This window comes from Theropithecus gelada, chromosome 13 (genome assembly GCF_003255815.1).
Source record: "Theropithecus gelada isolate Dixy chromosome 13, Tgel_1.0, whole genome shotgun sequence".
Classification (NCBI taxonomy): Eukaryota; Metazoa; Chordata; class Mammalia; order Primates; family Cercopithecidae; genus Theropithecus; species Theropithecus gelada.
In genome coordinates, this window is record NC_037681.1 from 85,937,920 (window position 1) to 85,957,802 (window position 19,883).

The following is a 19,883-nucleotide window of genomic DNA, read 5'->3' on the forward strand; positions in this document are numbered from 1 at the left end:
AATAATTAGGCTGAGCACAGTGGCTCACATCTGTAATCCCAGCACTTTGGGAGGCCGAGGTGGGTGGATCACGAGGTCAGGAGATTGAGGCCATCCTGGCTAACACGGTGAAACCCCATCTCTACTAAAAACAACAAATTAGCCAGCTGTGGTGGTGGGTGCCTGTAGTCCCAGCTACTTGGGAGGCCGAGGCAGGAGAATGGCGTGAACCCGAGAGGCGGAGCTCGCAGTGAGCCGAAATCGCAACACTGCACTCCAGCCTGGGTGACAGAGCAAGACTCCATCTCAAAAAAAAAAAAAAAAAAAAAATTAGAGATATTCTAAAATTAAAGTCTGCCACAATATTAATTGGATCATTTTAAATTAATATGTTTATGCGAGTGCCTTGATGTTCTGTAGGGGTTGGGATTTTTTTCGAGGTGTCTATACACAGGAAAATTAAGAGATCTATTTTACTTTAGGAAGCCAAATCTTGCTGGGCATGGTGACTCATGCCTGTAATCCCAACACTTTGGGAGGCCGAGGCAGGTGGATCACTTGAGGTCAGGAGTTTGAGACCAGCCTGGCCAACATCGCAAAACCCATCTCTACTAAAAATACAAAAAATTAGGCCTGGTGGCGCATACCTGTAATCCCAGCTACTCAAGAGGCTGAGGCAGGAGAATTGCTTGAACCCAGGAGGCAAAGGCTGAAGTGAGCCAAGATCACGCCACTGCACTCCAGCCTAGGTGACAGAGCGAGACTCTGTCTCAAAAATAATAATAATAATAAAATATAAAAATCTAAGGGTTTCCTGAGTTGTCAATTCTTATATTTTCATATTTTCTTATGTTTACATATGTATATATTCTTATATTTTTATGTTTTGTGACAACTTAGTGTTTGAAGACTAAGAAATTTGGGCCTTAACTGAGACTCAATTGTTAAATTGATAATACACAGTTGACCTCTTTATTGGAAACTTAAATTTACCTCCAAATGTGGGAGTTTTTTTTCCCTAATTTAGATTTACATTTGAAAACTTCTGGCATTTTTTTTGTGTTTTTTTTTTTTTTTTGAGACGGAGTCTTGCTCTGTCGCCCGGGCTGGAGTGCAGTGGCCAGATCTCTCAGCTCACTGCAAGCTCCGCCTCCTGGGTTCACGCCATTCTCCTGCCTCAGCCTCCCGAGTAGCTGGGACTACAGGCGCCCGCCACCTCGCCCGGCTAGTTTTTTGTATTTCTTAGTAGAGACGGGGTTTCACCATGTTAGCCAGGATGGTCTCGATCTCCTGACCTTGTGATCCGCCCGTCTCGGCCTCCCAAAGTGCTGGGATTACAGGCTTGAGCCACCGCGCCCGGCCCGTGGCATTTTTTTTAAAGAGCTATTAGGAAAGAGTGAAACCTAAACTATGGTGAGAATTTAAAGGACCTTGATTCAAAGAATCAATTAAGGAGGCTGTCCTCTTTGGTTTGCTGTTACTTAGTAATTTAGTGGAATTCAAGCAGATAATATTCAACTTCTTAAGTTCCCTGCTTACACAACTTGAAATTCTAAAGGAGTCTCTAAAATGAAAACATCCCACAGGAAGTGATGTAGCTAAATTATGATTATCCGTATTTTTAAAACAAATTACTTGTCTTTCAAATGTCTTTTTCGGTATGGGGTCAGAATCACATGTTCCTTTTGTTAAAAATGCAGGCTCTTAGGCGGGGCGTGGTGGCTCATTCCTGTAATCCCAGCATTTTGGGAAGCCAAGGGGGGGCGGGAATCACCTGAGGTCAGGAGTTCGAGACCAGCCTGATGAACAGGACAAAACCCCGTCTCTACTAACAGTACAAAAATTACCCGGGCGTGGTGGCAGGCGCCTGTAATCCCAACTACTCCTACTTAGGAGGCTGAGGCAGGAGAATGGCTTGAACCCAGGAGGCGGAGGTTGCAGTGAACTGAGATCAGCCACTGCACTCCAGCCTGGGCAACAGAGCAAGACTCTGTCTCAAATAAAAAAAGAAAACCAAACAAAAAAAAAAAAAAAACAGGCTTCCTTGAGCCCCACTCTGGACCACCAAATCAAGCCTGAGGGTTTGCTTGTTTTCCGACTCTTCCCCCACAACTCCCACACTCCTGTTGTAGGGGCTAAGAGGACAATCAGGCTTCAAAGTATGAACCACTCTCCTGGGCCCACACCTGCAGTGCCCTTCTTTCCTCCTCTTCCTGGGGAAAACTCCTAGAGCTTTTAGCAGATGGGTTCAGAAGTGACACAGGAAGCAGCCCTGGGAAGCCGGAACCACTTAGAGACCAACTGTTTAGGCAATATGCTGACCTCTGTTCCACCTCCCCCAAATGGATCTTCAGTTCAAATGGATGATAAACACCTTTCATTAAAAAGGCAAATTCTGGGATGGTTAAAGCACCATCAGTCATTTACACATCCATTTGTATTAAAAGGAAGTCCAGAGACTCACACTGACGCCTAGGGTAGATTAGCAGCTCTTTGTGATTTAAGTGAAAGGAAGGTCTGTAACTTTGGCCTAAGGAGTGCATTGGAAAAGTGCATAGGTTCCTGAGGAAATTCAGTTTTTAGAGCAAGCTCACCTCGGTAGATGAGAGTTGAGTGCTGATAGTGGTAAAATAACCAAAGCAAACTGCTCATTTCAACATTCCTTTCTCCTCACTTCCAACTTGCAGTGTTCCCAGCTTCCTGAACTCAAGCTAGTACAGCTAATGCTACAAGTTTTAGCTGCTTGATACATGAAAGTGATTTATAGTCAGGCCAAGAAACCCACCTACCAGATGTAGCTTTACTTTTAGAGATCATGTATGTATTTCAAGTTCCATGCAACTGACAAATGAACTTTTGGAGGCAACTTGTTGAAAAGTGGAAGTATTGAATTGTTCATGGTGACCAAGAGTCCATACATTAATGACCACTATAATTATGTTTCTTATGATATCAAAACTGACATGGTCCCCTAATACAGAATGCAGTTCATAATGTAGATTTGGGGAGTGCCAGTGTTCACCACTTGTGTTTTTGAAACATAGGTGGTATGAGGAAAACTATCTTCTGACTTTAAGCTACTGTTTTTTAAATGGTATGACAACTTTATGTTTATTTCTTTTGGTTAATCTGACCAGTCTCAGAGTTGCATGAAAATGATCTTCATCGTTTCCATTTCATAGCAACTCTTTTATGCCTTAAACATTTTTTTTTCTCTTCATACCATTCAAAAGAAGCTCAGATTTGTGGTGTGAGCCAACAAAAATCCTCCCTCAGGTGCTTCAATAACAGTAAGACAGGCTTCCTTGAGTATCCTAAATGAAAGCTTTGTTTTGTTGCACTTTTGAACAAATACGTGAAGAGAAAGATTTATGTAATGAAATTCCATGTTTTAAGAGTCTAAAGAGGATTGGATTTATGGTTCTTCCACCCCCATCCCCACCACTGAAACTAGAAAACTTCTTGCTTTGGCCCAGATCGCAAAAACCTTTGCTGCTCCCAAGTTCCCTGAACTGTTAGGATAAAATGGAATACTAAAGAGTACCTTAAACTCAGAAGGCATGATTTGCTAACTGGCAACCTAAACCAAATGGCAGCTCACACCACTAGCTGATTTTATTCAGAAGATAGGGCTAAAGGAGAAACTTTTCCCACTAAATTTCAGTACAGTTATTACTTTCAAGAATACACCCTGTTTTCTTCAGGCTCTGAGCTTGTCTGCTAAAATAATTAGCTGTGAGGCAGACGGGGAAAGAATTGCATCTGCAAAAGGCAGGAAGACAAGGTCAGGAGAAGAGGAGGCAGCTTGACTCACAGCTGCCCACCCTGCAGAGGAGCAGAGCTTGCCAAGAATATCCACACTGATTTATGGAGAAAAAATCAGGAAACCATTCACCCCAGATAGCTTGGATTTGTGACAATATCAGCGTAAACTATTTCCATTTAGACTGAGAATTCCGAGTCTCTATGGTGCTTCATCTTTTCCCGCCTTCACCCCTTCTTCTAGCATTTCTAGCAACACTGGGGCCAGTGATTCTCAAACTTTGGGGTGCCTGAGACTCTCTTGAGCTAACGACAATGTAGATACCTGGCCCCACTTCCAGAAATTGAGGTGACACTCTTAGGAAGGGGTCTTTTGCACTTAGAAAAACATGAATCAGAAACCAGGGAAATTTTGTAAGAATTAAGCTACAGACTAAATGATAGTAATAAAAACCTTGGTATGTTTGTCCAGAAGGTTTCACTTAATTGGGAGTTTCCTAAGAGAATGAAGGCGAAGGCTTTTCCGCCTGGGGACTCTTAGGACTCTTCGGGCTTACTCCGCAGAGTCTCACTGTGTACCTTGTGAAAACTGGCCTTCTTCATTCTTGTGCCTAATCTTGCTCACAAAGGAACATGCTACCAGTCTCATCTGCTTCCAAAGGGCTTTGTTTCAGATCCCTTTTGGAAAAGGAGTGCATTTTTCTGCCTTGGTTTACTGCCTTTGGAGAACAAGAATGCATCTCAAACGTGTTTATTGAACTTTTCAAGTTCCTTGACTTTCTGCAGGCAGAGCCAGCCATGGTCTTCAGACTCTACGTTAATTAAGAGAGCTACATAGGAAGCAATGACAACAACAACGAGGACACAAGAAAGCAGTAATGGTCACCATTTATGAGTGTCTGTGAAGTGCCAGGCACTGTACCTTAAGCATTTGCCAGCATTCTCACTTAACGCAAATAGGAATTATCAGCACTTTATAGATGAGGAGACTGAGACATAAGAGGTAAAGTAACAAGAACAAGGACTCAGAGCTAAGAAGTTGTAGAGCCAGAGTGGAGCTCAAGCATCTTCCTGGCTATACAACCCTTGCTTCTCCAACACCCATTGATGGCTCTGTGTGGTGGTCATCGAGCCCTGCCCTACTTCAAAGCCTTGATCAGTTTAGGAGGCTGTCTTGACCCTGCCCCTCATCACGGGCCTTGGGAAAAGCACTTGTCCTTTGTGTGCCTTAATTTAACTCAGTGAGTCAAGTGCCCCAAGCCTGGAGTGGCTGGTGCCCCAAGTGCCATTTGAAAAGTGCTTTGATATGAAGTGTCCACAAGGGCTTGCTCTTCTGTTTATAGCAAACCATTTCCATGAAGAAACAAGTGGAAGCTCTGGGAGTGAACGAGTGAAAGGAATGTTGGCCACAGGCATTTGGATCTAGAGGAGCTTGTTGCGCTTTTAGGATTGATCAACTGAGTCTTTATTCCCCTTGGTAGGTTTAATTTTTGACCAGCAGGTGTACACTCTGGTCCAAGGCCCTGGATTTGGCTCAGAGCTTCACATATGAGTCCATGGAGTTTGTAAACTCTCCACTTGCAAGAGAAAAGCAAGAAATGGAAAGAATGACAGTTACTAAGGTTAGCAGTGGCCCCTGGAATCCAAGTGGCCCTTGAGAAGAACACTTGGGGAGGGGAAGCATTTGAATCACCTAAATTTCCTAAGAACTTGCCCTGTGTTTTGGGAACCCTCTGAGAATGGCGACTACATGAGCTAGCTCTCAGACCAGCTGTCTTCAGAGGGGACCACCTAACGGGAGGCCGACTGTAGAGGCTAAAACATGCAAGTTACCGCCTGAGGGAGGTAACAACGCTTCCATGCAGAACAGCTGTGTGTTACTTTAAAAGCAGCTAATTTCACTATCTGAATTCAAGGATGTTTCCCAGATCTCCATGCTGTGAATAGCAGTGCTGTTTGAGATGGCCATTATTGCTTACATCCTCCTCAAGCCGGGAGCAGAGGGAGGAGCCTGGATCTGGGTCTCCTGTCTCACTGCGGCAAGAGGACATGATTAGTGGTTAGCCTATCTCTAAAAGCCCTGGGGAGCAGAGTGTAGGAAGGAAGGAAGGAAGTTGTGTAGGATAAACAAAACAAAGCAAAACCCCAAAAAGCCGCAAGAAAGTACTTCAGATGTGCAAGAATCTGTAATTCACATACTCATGGGATAGTTGAGGGTTAGGACCTGGATTAAATGTTTTCACATGGAATGGGAATACCAAGAACAAAGCAACTGAAGAGTGGGGTGACTGGCTTGGTTTTAAAGAGTCCTGGAAACAGAGTCCTCTTATTGTTTCTGGATGTTTAGACACATCAAGGTCGACATATAAATTGTTTTAAAATATATCTGTTCTTCTCAATTTCACATGAAAAAAAAAAAGGAAAATTATATCTAGCAAGTTTTACTATAAGATCATTGCTAATTTGCCTTTAGTTTCCCATGACAAGATTCAGTAGTTTGATAATCTTGTGGAAAATAATTCACTTTTTAAGAAAATGTGGTTTCAAAGAAGTGAATATACTGATAACTATGAAAGCCTCTCGAGTAAGGCAATATTTTAGAGTAACTGGACTGCTTGCTGCATGGCAACCTTCACAATTCAATGAGTTTTTTGTTCGTTTGTTTTTGTTTGTTTTTTGAGACAAAGTCTCGCTCTGTAACCCAGGCTGGAGTACAGTCACGTGATCTCGGCTCACCGCAACCTCCGCCTCCCGGGTTCAAGCGATTCTCCTGCCTCAGCCTCCTGAGTAGCTGGGATTACAAGCGTGCACCACTGCACCCAGCGATTTTTTTTTTTTTTTTTTTAATTTTTAGTAGAGACGGGGTTTCACCATGTTGGCCAGGCTGGTCTTGAACTCCTGACCTCAGGTGATCTGCCTGCCTTGGCCTCCCAAAGTGCTGGGATTACAGACGTGAGCCACCTTGCCTGGGCGCAATTCAATGTTTTTAAAATAAAAAAGATTTGTCAGGGCTTATCAAACCTCAAAGATAGTTTTGTTTTTGTTTTTTTTTTCAATATCTTAATATTCATTTAGATGGAACCAAACAAATACCTTTAAAAAGTAGGAGTGGCGGGCATTTTGGTAGGCTGCTAAATTATCTCAACATCAAGTGCACCAAGGATTACTAAGCCGAACTGTATGCCGTAGTTGGAAGTGTTAGCCTTGTGCAGCTCTTCTTGTGAGGGGCTTGGGGGCTAGCTCCTGTGGGAGCCAAGGAATTTTTTGCAGGTTTTGTTCATGTATATGTGTTAAATGAGTTTGGAGAAGATCTGTCAGGTTTAACTTGGCAATGAATTTTTAAAAAATCAGTTCATGACAGTGTTACAGTTTGCACAAAATAAGCACATTTGTAATTTCGTATGTATTAAATTGACTTCGTAGGAGACAAATATTTTTTTCCTCACTGGATAACATTATTTTGTCTTGTGTTAGTTACAGCCATTTGACCATAAAGTTTACCTGTAAGGGAGCTCACGTTCCAGTCTCAAGTTAGAGAACTGTAAGGGCACTGGAGTACGGTTCCCTCCTTCCCTTTTTAAAGTAGCCCTCGACTGGGCGCGGTGGCTCACGTCTGTAATCCCAGCACTTTGGGAGGCAAGGCAGGCGGATCACCTGAGGTCTGGAGTTTGAGACCAGCCTGACCAACATGGAGAAACCCCGTCTCTACTAAAAATACAAAATTAGCCTGGCGTAGTGGCGGGAGCCTGTAATCCCAGCTACTTGGGAGGCTGAGGCAGGAGAATTGCTTGAACCAGGGAGGCAGAGGTTGCAGTGAGCCGAGATCATGCCACTGCACTCCAGCCTGGGCAACAGAGTGAGACTCTGTCTAGAAAAACAAAAAAAAGAAGTGACATTTAAAAATTGCTTGTATGGGCCGGGCGCGGTGGCTCAAGCCTGTAATCCTAGCACTTTGGGAGGCCGAGACGGGCGGATCACGAGGTCAGGAGATCGAGACCATCCTGGCTAATACGGTGAAACCCCGTCTCTACTAAAAAATACAAAAAACTAGCCGGGCGAGGTGGCGAGCGCCTGTAGTCCCCGCTACTCGGGAGGCTGAGCCAGGAGAATGGCCTAAACCCGGGAGGCGGAGCTTGCAGTGAGCAGAGATCCAGCCACTGCACTCCAGCCTGGGTGACAGAGCGAGACTCCGTCTCAAAAAAAAAAAAAAAAAAAATTGCTTGTATTTGGCCAGCCAGGTGTGACGTCTCACGCCTGTAATCCCAGTGCTTTGGGAGGCCAAGGCTGGTGAATCACCTGAGGTCAGAAGTTTGAGACCAGCCTGGCCAACATGATGAAACCCTGTCTCTACTAAAAATACAAAAAATCAGCCAGGCATGGTGGTGCACACCTGTAGTCCCAGCTACTTGGGAGGCTGAGGAAGGGGAATCACTTGAACCTGGGAGGCGGAGGCTTTACAGAACTGAGGTTATACCACTGCACTCCAGCCTGGGCAATAAGAGCAAAACTCTGTCTCAAAAAAAAAATCACTTGTATTTGCATGAAAATCACTGAGTTTCCAATTTTAAGTGTTCTTCAGAGTTCTAACATGCATCAGAACACAGAGTGCTATGATATTTCCCCAAGAGTATTCTGCAAGTCGCAGCTAGATGCCCTACATCCCAAGTGTGTTTTGTGGTTTACAGAGTTAGGGAAATACTGCATAAACGTTCCCTGCAGCATATTGAAGTCTCAGAGATGTCCTACAGGAAGAACACGCAGCCGACTTGATTCAGCGCAAGGGATGTCTTTCTGTTTCTTCTCTCTCTCTCTCTCTTTCTCTCTCTCTCACTCTCTGTCTCTGTGTGTGTGTGTTTCCTTTCTCTCTCTCTCTCCCCCTCCTTCACTCCGTCTGTATCCCTCCCTCTTCCTCTCTGTCCCTCTTTCTGTTTTCCTTTCTCTTTCTTCCCCAACTCTTTCTCCCTCCCTCTCCCTCTCCACTTTTTTACCTCCCCTCCTCCTCCCACTCCTCTCTCTCTTCCCCTCTTCCTCACAGCCTCCCTCTGTGGCCCACCACCTGTTAGTACTATGCAAAGCACATTCTGGGAAATCCTGGTCCTAGCCAGTAGGACAGCTGTAGTAGCTATGGTGAAATTTCACATTTCTGGGCCCTGTTTCCTCCTTTGTCAACAACAGGTTTCCAGGTGCTAGGAATTGTCATCACTCACACTCCCTTCCTCAAGGGTTCGCTTTAGAACTAAGATTCGAGGATTAGAGATGTTTTCAATATACGGAATAAGCTGTAGAATGTCAAACAACAGCAGATAGGAGGAGAGAGAAGACTATAACTGACAAATACATTAGACTAATGACTGCAAAGAAAACCTAGAAACTGGGAGGTTATTAGTGGACATTGGCCATGACTTGTGGCCACCAACCATCATTTGAATTCTCTTACCATGATTAGGGATTTTTCTACATTACAAATCTCGCTTCCCTGAGGCAGAAGTCAGCAACTCACCCTTCTAGCTTTTCTTGTAGCAAAGATCTGCCCATTAGACACTCCCACTCCAGAAGCAGGTACCCAGAGGAATTGTTTCCTAGCCAGGGGTCACCACAGGCCTGAGGTTTTGAAGCAGAGCTGGGCAAGGCGGCTGGTATTCAGTGCCCAGTGTCAGAGGTGTGAGTGGCAGAGACGATGTCCAGGAGGGGAGGTGGCAAGAGTCACTGCTGAAGGCCCACAGCATGGTTGGGCCTTGGTCCTGACTGGATGTCCTCCAACTGGACTCTGCGGCCCTCCTGGAGATTCTGCGAACTCCTACATATTCTTTCCTAGTTTATTTCTGTCTAAATCATCCAGGGCAGGGTCGGCTTTGTTGCTTGCAGCTAAGACTCTGACTAATATAGGTAAATGCGGACAATATCTGGCTGGGATGCAATTCTGTCTTAAGGAAGCCAGTGCTTGGCAATGAAAGACACTGGATAGTTCCAAAACATTTAGTTCAGCAATATAGAATGTGTTTATTCTCTCACATGTCCAAGGTAAGAGCTCTATATGCACACGTAGCAGGGGCTCAATATTTTATCAAATTCAAGTCAGCTTTCTCAAAAGAGAGGTGCCATTCATTTGTTCAGTCCCTTCATCCAGTGAAATGAGATTCTGACTTAAGATTTCCTTTGGAGCAGAAGGTGAAAAGAGCAGACAGTGAGCTCAGCTATATCCTGCCAAGTTTGTTTTTGCACCCTATGAATATGGTAGGATTAATGAAATCCCAAATAAACTTCCAGGAAAGATGAAAGAATTTATAAATGATAATGATGTAAAGTAAATTCACACTAGGGTTTTCCCCTTTCTGATAGGAGCTGAGGGTGGGGGAAAGGAGGGGGCTGGTAAAGGATCAGGATTTTATTCATGCCTTCTCTGAAATAAAGCAGAAATGTTAGACACCAAGAAAGCCACTCTGAAAAGTATTTTCCTTGATCTCAGGAGACCGTGGAATTATTTATTTAATCAATCAACAAGTCCAAGATGAAGGTGCCAGAAAAATAAAAAAAAATATACTGCAGGGAAAAGGCCAAAAAATAAAAAAAGTAATAATTAATAGGCTGGGCACAGTGGCTCAAACCTGTAATCCCAGCATTTTGGGAGGCCGAAGCAGGTGGATCACGTGAGTCCAGGAGTTTGAGACCAGTCTGGCCAACATGGTGAAGCCCCATCTATACTAAAAATACAAAAATTAGCCGGGTGTGGTGTGCACCTGTAATCCCAGCTACTAGGGAGGCTGAGGCATGAGAATCACTTGAACCTGGGAGGTGGAGGCTGCAGTGAGCCGAGATCGTGACACTGCACTCCAGCCAGATTGACAGAGCGAGACTCAGTCAAAATTAATTAATTAATTAATTAAAAATTAAATAATCAACAAATATTTTAAATCCATTACCTGATATGGGCTTGGCTATCTGAGGGTTGCTGTAAAAAAATATTGAAGCAATATTTAATTTTTCTGAACCATTTGAGAGTAGCTTGAGACATCATGCCCTGTTACCTCTTAATACCTCAGTGTATATTTCCTAAGAACAAGGATATTCACTTACATAGCCACAGTTACCAACTTTGGCAAACTTAACATGGATGCAATTTTTTATGTTCTACACTCCATATTCCACTTTTGTAAATTGTCCCATTAGGGCCTCAAAGCAGTTTCCCTGTCCTTTGCAGAATCAAATCCGGCATCACATACATTTAGGTATATTCCTTTTGTTTTTGTCACTCTGGAACACTTCCTCAACCTTTCTTTGTCTTTTATAACAGTGAAATGTTTGAAGAAGAGAAGCCAATTATCTCATAGCACAATTTGGGTTCCTCTGATGTTTTCTTGTGATTAGGTTCAGGTTAGGTAGCTCTGGCCAGAAAACTGGATGGTGATGTTGAGCAATGTCCATCTGTTAATGCTCATTTCAGTCACCTGGTCAAGTGTGGTCACATTTCTTCATTGCCAAGTTACCATATTTTCCTCCTTGCAATTCATAAGCAAGCTGTGGGGTGATGTACTCTTGTTTTTTATTTGTTTGTTTGCTTGTTTTGTTTTGAGATGGAGTCCTGCCCTGTCACTCAGGCTGGAGTGTAGTGGCACCATCTCGGCTCACTGCAATCTCTGACTCCCTGATTCAAGAGATTCTCCTGCCTCAGCCTCCTGAGTGGCTGGGATTACAGCTGTGCACAAACACGCCCAGCTAATTTTTGTATTTTTAGTAGAGATGGAGTTTCACCATGTTGGCCAGGCTGGTCTCGAACTCTTGGCCTCAGGCAATCCACCTGCCTCGGCCTCCCAAAGTGACGGGATTACAGGCGTGAGCCACCGTACCCAGCCATATACTCTTGTCTTTTAAGGGACTGGGACATACCATATTAATGGAGGCTACAGAGGGCTGTAGTGAGAACCAGCTCAAACAGTCCTCACTCAGTCATTCTCTAGCCGTGTGACCTGGACGAATTCTCTAACTTCTCAGAGCCACTGTTCCTTTTCTGTGAAATGGGATAATAATATTTCCTCCCATTGTTGGAAACATAAGTAAACATATAAGATACTTGGCTCAGAGGAGACATACTACAATGCGAGTGTGCTTCTCATTCGCCTCTGCTTTTTTTTTTTTTTTTTTTTTTTTTTTTTGAGATGGAGTCTCACTCTGTTGCCCAGGCTGGAGTGCAGTGGCATGATCTCGGCTCACTGCAACTTCTGCCTCCTCAGTTTAAGTGATTCTTCTGCCTCAGCCTCCTGAGTAGCTGGGATTACAGGCACCCGTCACCATGCCTGGCTAATTTTGGTATTTTTAGTAGAGACTGAGTTTCACCATGTTGGCCAGGCTGGTCTCTAATCTCAAGTGATACACCTGCCTTTGCCTCCTAAAGCGCTGGGATTAGAGGTGTGAGCCACCGATTCGGGTCTTCTCTTCTGCTTTTTAAAGTTACTTTAACTTTGTGCTTTTCTAAAATAGAGATGGGGTCTTGCTACATTGCCCAGGCTGGAGTGCAATGGCTAGTCACAGGTGCCACCATAGTTCACAGCAGCCCTGAATTCCTGGGCTCAGGCAATCCTCCTGCCTCAGCCTCTCAAGTTGTTGGCACTCAGGTAGCACCACTGCACCCAAACTTGGTACTTTTAAAGTTACTTTAAAGTCCAAAGTCAAGGACAGTGGTTTGTTGATCTCTTACTATTGTTTCTAGTGCTATGAATGGACATCAAGGATAAGCGAATCATACAATGCGACCTATGGCAAGAGGTATGAGAAACCAGATATGCAACAGATGGCCTCTTTGGAAATGGCAGGAGCAGGGGCTAGAGGCAGCAACAAAAGCGTCATCTTGAAAGGCGTCTTCATGCGCAGCTTGAGTCAGCTGTGAGGAAAATAGCCAAGGAGACACAGACTATGAGACTGCCCGTGCCCTAGGGTTCTCTGCAAAATCAAGGTCTCAGGGTTTCACCCCATTCCCTGACCAAAAGCCAGGAATGTGAGGCTGAATCTGCCCTACTGCCGATTCACCGTGTGTCTCTGGGAAAACCACCCATCTTCTCTAAGTCTCCATTTTCTTATCTGCAAAATGAGGGGTTTTGACCAGATCTGTAGTTCTCAATCTGGGCTATGCATTAGAATCATTAGGGAAATTTTTTGAAAAATTCTAATTCCTGGACCCATCCCCAGACCACTTGAATCAGAACCCAGATTTCAGAATTTTTCGAAAATTCCCCCAGAGGATTCTGCTCTTAACCGAATGTGAGAACCACAGACCTAAATAATCTTAAATAGCCTTCCTAGATTTAAGTTTCTATGAATCCATGAATGGGATATTCTGAGGAACTGAGTTTTCTGATGAACTTAGAATTCACCACCAGAAATTCCTTTTTGTTTCTATTCCTATTTTTGAAAACTCTTCTAAAGTGAAAAAGTTTAAAAAATCTTGAAGGTCCTTCCTACCTTAAAGTTTCTATGACTACATGAGAAGGATATTTGGAGGAGCTAAGTTTTCTGGTGAATTTAGTACTTACTAGTTTAGCACCAAAAATTCCTTTTCATTTTTATTTCTATTTTTGAAATCTTTCCTAATGTGTAAAATTCCAACCTCCTGTCTAGGGAAGCAGGGACAATAAATTCATAACACGGAGGCCACCACATGCTCTCTTCCCTTGACAGGGCAGACATTACTAATTGATGAAGACACTGACCCTCCAACTTGCCATAAAAATCCATCTCACCTCTAGGCAGCCATAACCAATCAGTCAAAGCTGACACTTGAAATGAAACTGATTTGCCATTTTGGGTTTGGTGAATTTAGCTCAGTATTTCTTTCATAATGGGGCCTCAAAGGCAAGATTCCAAACAACCCTTCCTCCACTCCATCCTCTCCAAATACACCGGGCTGTAGGACAGGTGGTGTGGGGGCTGTGCTGAATGTATACTGAGTTCAGATAAACTTTGGGTATAAATAAAATTTTTATAAAATATGTTTTGCTGCCATTTACGTCTTTTACTTAAATTTAATACAAAGAAGCCAGTTCTAGGGAAGCAATATGGCAAGTAGAGTAGGAGCCCGGGTTCAAATCCTGACTCGGCCGCTCACTAGTTGGCACATTTTGGACAACTTCCCTAAATTCTCCTCTCTGTGCCTCAGTCTTCTCATCTATAAAATGGGGGCTAATAATAGTAGGGTTATTGTGAGGTTTGAATGAAATAATAGACCCAACACCCAGGATCTGACACACAGGGAACTCAACAAACCTTACCTATTTTCCTTGCTAATATCATACATTGAGGGCTTCATTAAGTGATTTATGGCAAATCAAAATTGCATAGAAGTTAGAAGTAGTAGAAATAATAGTAGCGGAGATAATAGAAATAGCTATATTGTGCCCCATTTGCCAGCCCTTGGGAGGGAACGAGCCTGCATCCACTCCAAGTGTCTGTATCCACCCAAAGTGAGCGCCTTGACAATGTGGTCTTGGGGGAAGCCTCCACATCTGGGGTGTGGTCATGTAAGCTTGAAGCACTTAGCAAGAGCTGTGGTGGCCCAAAGGGGGTGTTTTGAAAATTGTCATGTGTGCTTTTTTTGTTGACTCTGCCATTGGCATTTAGGAATGGGGAGGAAGCTAGATGTCCTGCAATGTGTCCCAGACAACGAAGAACTGTCTCATGTCCCACGTGACTTTCAAATGTTCCCCTAGCCTAGACTCACTACAAATGTAAATCAGCAATACTTAGAACACAATGATCCTGAAAATAACTTTAAAGAAGTTACTTGAAAAGGCCAGTAATTTAGAAGATCATTCCATAGATTTTTTTTTTTTTTTTTGAGATGGACTTTCACTCTGTCACTCAGGCTGGAGTGCAGTGGCGTGATCCCAGTTCATTTCAACCTCTGCCTCCCAGGTTCAAACAATTCTCCTGCCTCAGCCTCCCTAGTAGCTAGGATTACATACAGGTGTGCACCACCACACCCAGTAATTTTATATTTTTAGTAGAGACGAGGGTTCACCATGTTGGCCAGGCTGGTCTCGAACTTCTGACCTCAAGTGATCCATCCCCCCACTCAGCCTCCCAAAGTGCTGGGATTACAGGCGTGGGCCACTGCACCTGGCCTATAGAGAAAAACTTAAATGGAAGAAACATCTTGTCTCGAAATGATTAACTTACTCATGTTGTCCTGGTTGCCTGCTCTATCTATTGAGCATTTCTAATTACAAATTTTACTGAAAAGAGTTTCAATACAGTAGGGAGTTTACTGTACAATGAAACCAAATGAAAATAAGAAACAGATTTGAGATTTATTTAAACAAATTTTGAGCCAAATATAAAAGAGCAAACTCATGAAATGCAAGGATCTCATAGGTTGTTTTTTTTTTTTTTTTTTAATTTGAGACAAGGTTTCACTCTGTTGCCCAGGCTGGAGTGCAGTGGCACAATTTTGTCTCACTGCAACCTCCACCTCCTGGGCTCAAGCAATTCTCCTGCCTCAGTCTCCTGAGTAGCCGGGATTAACAGGTTCATGCCACTGTGTCCGGTTAATTTTTTGTGTGTGTGGAAATGGGGCTTTGCCATGTTAGCCAGGCTGGTCTCAAACTCCTGAGCTGTGGTGACCCACCCACCTTGGCTTCTCCCCAAGTGCTAGGATTACAGGCGTGAACCACTGCGCCTGGCCTAAGAAGTTTTGACACAAGCATGCAATGTGAAATAAGCACGTCATGAAGAATGGGGTATCCATCCCTTCAAGCAATCATTCTTTGAGTTACAAACAATCCAGTTACACTCTTTATTTTAAAATGTACAATTAATTTATTATTGACTGTGGGCTGGGCATGGTGGCTCACGCCTGTAATCCCAACATTTTGGGAGGCCAAGGTGGTGGATCACTTGAGGTCAGGAGTTCGAGACCAGCCTGGCCAACATGGTAAAACCCTGTCTCTACTAAAAATACAAAAATCACCTGGGTGTGGTGGTGCACGCTTGTAGTCATAGCTACTAGGGAAGCTGAGGTAGGAGAATCGCTTGAACGCTTGAATCAGGAGGCAGAACTCTAGCCTGGGCAACAGAGCGAGATTCTGTCTCAAAAAAAAAAAAAAAAGAAATAAAATTAATATTGACTATGATGTGGCCTCTTTCAAATCCGTCCTCATCGTCCTTTGTTTCTCATAGGATACGGCCCCCAGGTTATTTTAAGTGCTAGAGACTCTTTCCAAAACATACCCTTATCCCAGGCCAAAAAACGAGGAACCACACTGATGCTGTATTTTGCAAATAACCCCAGCTCATTTATGACTTTGAGTCTGTAGCTTGTTTTAGTATATTATAGGTTGAGTATCCCTTATCTGAAATGCCTGGGATGAGAAATGTTTCAGAGTTTCTGAATTTTGGGATATTTGCACGTATATAATAAGATATTTTGGGGAATGGGACCCAAGTCTAAACAGAAAATTTATTTATGTTTAACATACACCTTATACAGATAGCCTGAAGTTAATTTTATATAACATTTTACATAATTTTGTGCATGAAAAATAACATTTTGACTGTGTTTTGCCTGTGACCCATCACATGAGGTCAGGTGTGGAATTTCCCAGGGTGGCATCATGTCAGCACTCAAAAATATTCAGATTTTGGAGCATTTTGGGTTTTGGATTTTCAGACTAGGGATGCTCAACCTGTATTTCTATTTTAAATAAGGTTATTTTGTTCTTTCTTTTATATACAGATAAGTGTTCTCTGTTATTACTTGGCCTAACACTAATTTTTGGTTTTTATTCTAACGTCCATTCATACCTCTGCTCTTTTTTTTTTTTTTTTTTTTTTTTTGAGACAGAGTCTCACTCTGTCGCCCAGGCTGGAGTGTAGTGGCGCGATCTCGGCTCACTGCAACCTCCACCTCCCGGGTTCAAGCGACTCTCCTGCCTCAGCTTCCCAAGTAGCTGGGACTATAGGCATGTACCACCACGCCCGGCTAATTTTTTTTGTACTTTTAGTAGAGATGGGGTTTCACTGTGTTAGCCAGGATGGTCTCAATCTCCTGACTTTGTGATCTGCCTGCCTTGGCCTCCCAAAGAGCTGGGATGACAGTCATGAGACACTGCTCCCAGCCTTTTGTTTTGTTTTGTTTTTTGAGACAGAGTCTTGCTTGTTGCCCAAGCTGGAGTGCAGCGGTGCGATCTCGGCTCACTGCAACCTCTGCCTCCTGGGTTCAAACGATTCTCCTGCCTCAGCCTCCCAAGTAGCTGAGATTACAGGCGTGCACCACTATGTCTGGCTAATTTTTGTATTTTTAGTAGAGATGGGGTTTCACTGTGTTGGCCAGGCTGGTCTCGAACTCCTGACCTCTGGTGATCCACCTGCCTTGGCCTCCCAAAGTACTGGGATTACAGGCGTGAATCACCACGCCCGGCCTGTTCTTTTATTTTTTTATTCTTCTTGTACAAATAGCTTCTGATCTTCTTATTTCCCTTAAATCCAAACCCATTCATTATCATTAGGTGCAGGCCTCTGGTGGCTTCATTGTGTCCTGCTGTTCAGCCATGCCTGAGCATTTATATTTTAAAGTACACGTTATTTTATTATTTGTTATCTTTTTCTATCTCTCCTTTAGGTTAAAGAAGTGATTCTCAGCTGTGGGTATTTTGTCCCACCTCGCCCTGGGACACTCACTTTTGGTTGCCAGAACTGGGGGTGAGGTGCTTCTTGCATCTAATGGGGAGAGGCCTGGGGTGCTGCTGAATGTCCCACAATGCACAGGACAGCCCCCTCACAAGAGTAAAGGGGCCCAAAATGTCAGTAGTGTTGAGGTTGAGAAACCCTGTGTTAGGGTTAGGGTATTACACCAAATTTTAAAAATGTGTGGCCCAGCACGGTGGCTCACCCCTGTAACCCCAGCACTTTGGGAGGCTGAGGCACGTGGATTACCTGAAGTTGGGAGTTCGAGACCAGCCTGACCAACATGGAGAAACCCCATCTCTACTAAAAATACAAAATTAGCTGGGCGTGGTGGCGGTGGCGCATCCCTGTAATCCCAGCTACTCAGGAGGCTGAGGAACTAGAATTGCTTGAACCCAGGAGGCGGAGGTTGCGGTGAGCCGAGATCGCCCCATTGCACTCCAGCCTGGACAGCAAGATCGAAACTCCGTCTCGAAAAAAAAAAAGTGTATAGAGAGGTGATGTAGTCCATGAATTTCATTTGGGATGTTAAAGGGAGTTTACAAAATATTTATTATAAAAAGTTATAAACCACGGGCATAAATCAAAATAAGAAGTAGTCTGGGTAAACTTTGGATTCCTCACTTTCACCACAGCCCTTGAACTCATGTAAAGAGAAAATAACGTTGGAAAAGTGTTCTGTCCCTTCATTTCACATGAAAGCCGGAGGTCAAATGTGAAACTCTGGTGTTTCTGAAGTACAGAGTGTCCATCTTTCCAGCTGTATTTCTCCAGTGTCTTCCACCAAGCGGCCTCATTTCAGGTAATGTTTGCTCTCTCCTCCCAGTCTGATGGTGACTGATTAGGGAACACCCACGGGAGTCTAAATTGCTCACAGGATTTGGTAGAAACCACTCCGGTTTCAGTCACCACCCAGCCCTGGGTCTTTATCACAATTCCTATCCTAGAGGAACACAGCTGCACGAAGGCACCAAGGACTTCCTCCTCATGCCACAAACATCCTGAGAAGAATGTCTCAGAATTATTTCAAGGTGTGGCACTTAGTGTTGCCAGCACGTGGGAGAAGCGAGTTTGTATACCGTACCATTGAGCACACATGCCTTCTCAAGATGCATGAGGAGGACTTCATTACAAGTGGCGTTAAACAAATGGAATGGAAAATTCCAGAGATTGCAAAACAAAACAGGGGTAAGCAGAGATACTCTCTTGTTGCAGTATTTGGACCCAGGTTCCACCACTTACCATGCTCTGTGGCTTTGGACAGAACCTTATCCTCTCTGTGCCTAGATGGATGTCCCGTTCAGTGCAAAGGGGATCATGACGTATGAAGTGACTAGCAGGTGTCGGCGCACAAGTTGTGCTGCTAGTTTCTTTGGGTTAATAAATCCACTTGAGGCTATACTGTATCTCAGTAGGATGGGCCCCGCCCATGTCAGACCCGGAGCATGCTTTTCATGAGTTACTTATGGCAGCTCGGTTAGCACTGGGGAAGGCTCCAGGCCTTAAATCAGTCAGCCATGTATTTTGAGCTACCTGGGGGCTACTCAATTAGGGACTGGCTTTGGACCTTCAAACCACTTTAAGAGATGGTAATTATTAGCACTTGCCATGTGCAGGTCGTCTATGCATCTCATTTTATTCTCATGAGATTCCAAAATAGAGTGCCACTGCCCTGCTAATGCGCGAGGAAAGTGGGGCCCAGAGCAGCGAAGCCACTGCCCAGGCTCACAGCGGCAAGGAGCGAAGGAGCCAGGGCAGGACTGAGCCCAGGCACGGCCTCTGAACCTGGTCAGGGCTTTATCCCTTCCTTCTGGAGAAATCGCTGCCAAAGCCTGCTCACACACCTCCTGGGCAGGGGAGGCGAGGTAAAGCCAGTCGGTCTTTCTCCGAGACTTCCAACTCACCGGACCTGGAGCTCGTCCCGCTCTCAGCCCAGCGCTGAGTCCCCAGGCCTTGGCTGCCGGCTACCACATCTGCTTGGCGAAGAAATGGGTGGGGCCCAAAGAGCAGATTTATGTAGTCCCCAGCGCCTTGGGCTCCATCCCAGCCGCACAGAATTGGACGGATGACAAGGATAAATGTGTTTGGCTCCAGGCTCAGTCACTGAGGATTTATTTAGCACCTGCAATAATACAAAAATCACTGTGCTGCAGCGTGCCAGGCACCGCATGCGCATGCAGGGAAACGGGAGTCGGTAGAGGGGAAGACCCTCGCCGCCTGCTCTCTAGCTGCTTTCAATCTAGCTGTGGGAAAGAGATGAATCCCGCAGCATCTCAGAGGAGGAGGGAGGTGGGATGTCTTTGAGATGAGGAGCCTGAGAGGTTAAGTACTTTGAGGTCACACAGCTAGTGAAGAACCAAACAAGAGCTGCCGATTTATTGACACTTAGCATGAGTTTTTGTTGTTGTTGCAAGCATAAGTGAAAAAATAAAATTTAAAAGCACAGCTAAGCAACGCAGGGGAAAAAAAAT